A 6109-nucleotide genomic window follows, 5' to 3' on the forward strand; every position below is an offset into this window, starting at 1 on the left:
ATTTGTTCCTTTGGATGGTAAGTCAGCCCACTTTCCTTTTATTTTGCACTCTTCATGGGTTTTCTGAACCCTGGCAGACTGCTGAAGAGGTAGTTTCTCACTGTGATTAATTCTAGCAGTTTCTTTTCACCCCTCTGCCTTTCCAAAACATTGACAAAACTCATTTCCAGTTAATTAATTCAAGAGAGGCAGAAGAATGGAAGGCCCTGCCTCTTCATTTTGGGTACCCTCCTATACTGTTGTTGGACCCTGCCACTGTGGAATGTGGCATGAATGAGATGGGGGGGAGAAGGGGGGTGAAGAAAGGGTGGGGAGGCATGGTTAACTCTGTGTGTGCCATAGCTTTCCCCTAGTAGCTGAGAAATGTGATCCTCCATGCATAAGGAAAACAAGATTTAAAGTTTTATTATTAGTGCTTGTGTATCACTGCTGTCATTAGGTTATCTTCAGCTGTGTGTAACAGGAAGGTCCCAGAAAAGTTAAATTGTCCGTGGTGTTGTCATTTAATCCCATTCTTAAATGGAAAGGCAAGTTTATGTCCTAAAACTACACGTACATGTAACAGACATTCAGCCATGTACATCAGCTGTTGCACCTCCAATTGATTTTTTGATTAAAAATGGAGGGAGGGGAGGGAGAAAGAAAAAAAAAAAAAAAAACAACAACAAACCCATGATGCTTTGAACTATGAGAAATACACAGTAATACTTAAAAATGATTGTGACTATAGCCAGCCTACTATTACCTTTTCAGGTTAACCATAAGATTTCAGTGTCTGCCATGCAGACCAGGTGGGACAATTGAATTGACCTAGTGGGATTTTAGTCACCTGTTGGTTTTAAAGGCAATGACACAAAACTGTTGACTTCAGTGGTTTATTAAGTAAAGGATATATATAACAGGATAATGACAGTAGGAACAAAGACTGTAAGATTTGTTGGGTTTAGTGATATCTTTCAAAACAAATGGGGGAGAAAGTGTTCTTTGTTTTAACAAAGAATAAATATGAATATAAGCAAAGTGCTTTTAAAAATAATTTGATAAGAACATTTCAGTGGATATTAAAAACTGTTGTGTTTAAGTGTTGGTTTATAAAGTAATTTCTTATACAGGTAGGTATCTTTTGCTAGCTGAATGGAAAAGGATATATGGTTTTGGTTCTTCTTGAGAACATCGTCAATGAGATTGTAGTTTCTCAATGATTTCTATAAGCCTTAATTCTGGTGTTTAGGCCAGAATTCATCTGGCAGTTTAATTACTGGGTCACGTAAGATTTACAACTGGTTTTGTTTGGGGTTTTTTAATCTTCTTAATACAACAGAAAATTCATATGTCTAGCACCTAAATGGCAAAAAAAAAAAAAAAAAAAAAAAAAAAAAAGAAGCTGCTCTTAAGTTTAATTCAGAAGGCTGCATCATTCAACTTTAAAAGGAGAGAATTAAACTTTTCTAACAAAGGACCATCAAATATAATAGCACCTAGAAATGAAGTTGTTTTCAATTGAGTACTTATAAAACTTCAAACATACTTATTTTAGCACCACTACTTAGGAAGCTCATGTTAGATCATTTAATAAAGTGAGAAAAAATTGTGTAATTATCCTGAACAGAAAATTAATTTTCTGTGTAAGGAAAAAAAATGCAAAGAATTTTCTTTTATTTAGGGTAATAAAGAGTTAAAGTCCTGTTCACAAAGCAAATCCAGAAAGAACTTTGGTTGTGGAAAAAGCAGTGGGAGTCCCTTTTTCCTTTTAAGCATTTGGGAATAGACAGGGTTGTTGTTTTGTTGTGGTTTTTTGTTGGTGTTTTTTTTTTTAACTTGATGATGGTTGTATACCCACCGATGGAATAGGCACAAACACATAAATATAAACCGAATCAATAACAAACACAAATAAATGAAAGGGTTTTGTGTGTTTCGGTACATCTTGGAGTAATAGTTGTGTTTTCTAAATGGGAAATGTAGGGCTTTCACAGTGGAGAACATGCTGATTACTGTATTGTGAGTGGCTGGCTTTTGATTTTCCTAGATGGATTAATTCTCAGAACACAACAGCTTCCCTGTCCTCCCCCAGTTGAGTCCCAGTCTCCAATAGGCTTGTTTTATATGCTAGGGGATTAATACAGCACAGCAATCAGTCATAAAAAGCAAGCTTTATTGAGTTTGTAAAGGGGCAGAACAGTCAGATCAAGTCTTGTGACCATCTTATTGCTTTCGAGTGCTTTCAAACAATAGTGATCAGGTCTTTTTTTTTTTTTTTTTTTTTTAAGGTCTATTTTTTATTAAAAGGGAATAGGGAGTTGTTTTTTTGTCGTAAGTGGATAGATTTTCAAAGAGCTTTCTTGCCAATTGTGAGAAATAGGCTTAAATGTTTGCAAAGCTCTGAATTTTTGCTGCTTCTAATAATTCAGTTTTATTTTGCTTAAAGCACTTCTAAAATACAGTTTTAAATGTAAAATCAAAATATAAAATCCTAGGGAGTTAATGCCATCGCCACAATTTTTATATAGTAGTTGGTTTTATATTTTGAAGTCAGTGTGCTTGCATAGTGAGACTCTGAAAAAAACCTTACCTTTATTTGCAAATGAGAAAGTAGTAAAAAATATGAGGCTGTACCCAAAATGACCTTAGATCTTGCCCAGCCCGATCCGTATCGTGGCTCTATGTTGGCTGAGAGTTTGCTGTCGTCTTACAGTGCTCCAAGTAGAACTTCTTCGTATTAAGTGTAGGGCGGGGGGGGGGGTAGGGGGTGGAATTTGTGTGTTGTGTGGAAGACCGCGTTTTCCCTTGCCTTTTCACTTCCTCCTTGAAATCCCAAGGACTTTCTCATGCAAGATGCACCCGCGGAGGTGCAAGGCGAGGTGCAAGGCGGGGTGGCGGGCCCGGGGCGGGCAGCGTGCCGCGGCGGTGGCGGCGGCGGTGGCGGCCGCGGCACTGTCCAAGGTGCTGACGAGGTGCCCGTGGCCCCGCGGGGGCAGAGCGCTGCGAGCCCGCCGGGCGCCTCCCGCCGAAAGCAATTTCATGGTTTTATTGCCAGTGTTCTCCTTGATTGCCTTTGGAGTTTCTCTGCAGGATGTTGAGGCCACAGCTGGGCAATACCGTGCATGCGTGTCCTGGTTTCAGCTGGGATGGAGTGAACTTTCTTCTTGGTAGCTGGTGCGGTGCTGTGTTTTGGCTCTGATGTAAGAACAATGTTGATAACCACGCTGATGGTTTTAATTGTTGCTGGGTGATTTTTATACTAAATCAAGGACTTTTCGGTTCCTTGGGCCCTGCCAGCGAGAAGGCTGGAGGGGCACAAGGAACTGGGAGGGGACACCGCCAGGACAGGTGACCTGAACTAGCCAAAGGGCTATTCCATACCATATGACATCATGCTGAGTATATAAGCTGGAGGAAGAAGAAGGAAGGGGGGGACATTTGACATTACGACATTTGTCTTCCGAAGTAACCATTACACGTGATGGAGCCCAGCTTTCCTGGAGATAGCCGAACACCAGCCTGCCGGTGGAAAGTAGTGAATGAATTTCCTTGCTTTGTTTTGCTTGTGCATGTGGCTTTTGCTTTCCCTATTAAATTGTTCTTATCTCAACCCTCAAGTTTTACATTCCTTTCCAATTCTCCTCCCCATCCCTCTGGGTGAGGGGGGTGAGCAAGTGGCTGCGTGGTGCTTGGTTGCCAGCCAGCTTTAAACCATGACGGTGCTGTTTTCAAAGTCTGCTTGAAGACAAGTATTCCTTACCTTGTTACATGGGGAAGATAATTAGGTCTTCGTTGTTCATGGGCAGACCTGTTAGCAGTGTCTCTGTTCAGGGTTAAATGATGATTTTCATATTAAGATCCAGCTCTGGTTGTGTGTAGCTTGGCCAAATTGTAACCATTCAAGTGGAATTTTTCTATGCTGCTTTAGGCTTAATTGGTTTCTTTACAGGAGCTTTCTCTCACAGTGATTTCTGACAAAATCCAGTAACTTGAGGATGAGGAACTGCCATTGGTTTTTGTACAGTTTAATAGTATCCTTAAAATGTTGGTTGGTTGTTGTTTTTTTTAATTCACAATATAAATGAGGGTTATGCACATTTCTTTATCATCATCTAGTCCAAATCTGGCCTTGTTGTAAACTCTGGAAGTCCTTAGTTTTTGCATTGTAAGTAGAGACTTGTGAGAGCTGAGCTACTAAATTTGCTTTTGCATTGTCTTTGTTCCAGTCATGAATCCAGGGTCTGTACAGGGTGTTTTCAACAGCTATTGCTCCTCGCTAGTGTGGTGCTGGTAAAAGAAATCAAGAGCTGAGAGATTCTCTGCACTTCCCTGAGAGCTGCATGGTGGTGTCCATCTAATGTGGAGTTAGGAGCTGCTTAGACTGGAGAAGGCAACAATAAATAAAAATGGATCTCAGAGGGTGAAAGAGGGGGTAGTTCAGGTCCAAGAGAGGACTACTGGAAGATGGAGAACATTTTTATCAGTCCATTTATAAAACAAATGAAGTGTGATTATTTTGCATCATTCCTCCTAGGCTCTGACCGTTGCAGAATTTTGCTGCCCAAAAGTTATCCTTTAGGAAGAGCCTCCCCTCTCCAGACTAAGATCAAAGCAATGTCTACTTTCACCCCAGTTTTATTCCCAGGATGATTGGCTCTGTACTGCTTTTAGTTGCTTATCAGAATCAAGGATACTCTACTGTCTGCCTCAGTATATTGTCCAGCCTGACAGCTTACTCTAAAACTAGCATGTAATTGAAAAAATACTGAAGTAGTTAAAATATTTTAATCAAAACCAGAAAATATATAATCAAATTGGAGCATTCTGATTTTTCATATCTTGTTATAGGGAAGGAAAAAGCAGCTGGAGGTAAAGACAGATGGAAGTCCAGAGCTAATGCCTCACCAACAGTGATGCAGGGACATCACAAAAGCTCTGTTAATAAGATGCACTGTAATTTCTACTTGGTCTTGCTTAAACTTCAAGTGACATCCGTAACACATTTATACTAAAACTAGAAGTTTCCTATCATTTTTGAGTACAAGCAAACATAAGTTTAAAGACACAAGTGCACAAAAGGGTTTTCTGTTTGAATATTCACTTTGTCATTCCTGTCTGTCCATTTGTGGAGTTGTTATGCAATATCTTTAGTTTTGCTAGGGTGTTTTGTAATAATTCAAGAGTTCTCAGTACCTTCACACTTTTTGACATATGTTCATAGTCAGTATTTGTTACAAGACAAACAGTCCAATCTCTAATTTGTTCTCTGGTGGGGTTGTTCTTAAGATATTTTATTCTCAATGGGTTTTGAAAATGTGATCAAAGTAGGCACAAAACCTATGTTGCCTTAGGAAAATATCTGAAAAATTTATCTGAAGTGTGTGAACTGAACAGGCCTCTTAACAGTGGTCTAAAACGTAAGCATAGCAAATGTTGGTGATGATAACTATTTTACTGTTGACCTCTTTTTCAGAAATACCTGATTACGTTGTATTCACAACACCGTAATAAGGAAACAAATATGGATTACATAATCTATCTTAAACACTAAGTCCCAGCTGTGGGTGTAGAGGGAATTTTCAAGTGTTAGCCTGGGAATTTTGGATTTTGAAATTGTGTTTACTGGAAGTTATTTTAATCATAGAATCGTTTAGATTGGAAAAGACCTTTAAGATCATCAAGTCCAGTCGTTAACCCAGCACTGCCCAGTCCACCACTAAATCATGTCCCTAAGTGCCGCTACATGCCTTTTAAATACCTCCAGGGATGGTGACTCAACCATTTTCCCGGGCAGCCTGGTCCAATACCTGACAACCCTTTTGGTGAAGAAGTATTTCCTAATATCCAATCTAAACCTCCTCTGGTGCAACTTGAGGCTGTTTTCTCTTGTCCTGTCACTTGTAACTTGGGAGAAGAGACCATCACCCACATCACTACAACTTTTTTCAGGTAGAGATCATTAAGGTCTTCACTCAGCCTCCTTTTCTCCACATTAAACAACCCCAGTTCCCTCAGCCACTCCTCATAAGGCTTGTTCTCTAGATCCTTCACCAACCTTATTGTCCTGCTTTGGACGTGCTCCAGCACTGCAGTGTCTGTCTTGTAGTGAAGGGCCCAAAACTGAACA

The sequence above is a fragment of the Falco biarmicus genome, chromosome 5 (genome assembly GCF_023638135.1).
Source record: "Falco biarmicus isolate bFalBia1 chromosome 5, bFalBia1.pri, whole genome shotgun sequence".
Classification (NCBI taxonomy): Eukaryota; Metazoa; Chordata; class Aves; order Falconiformes; family Falconidae; genus Falco; species Falco biarmicus.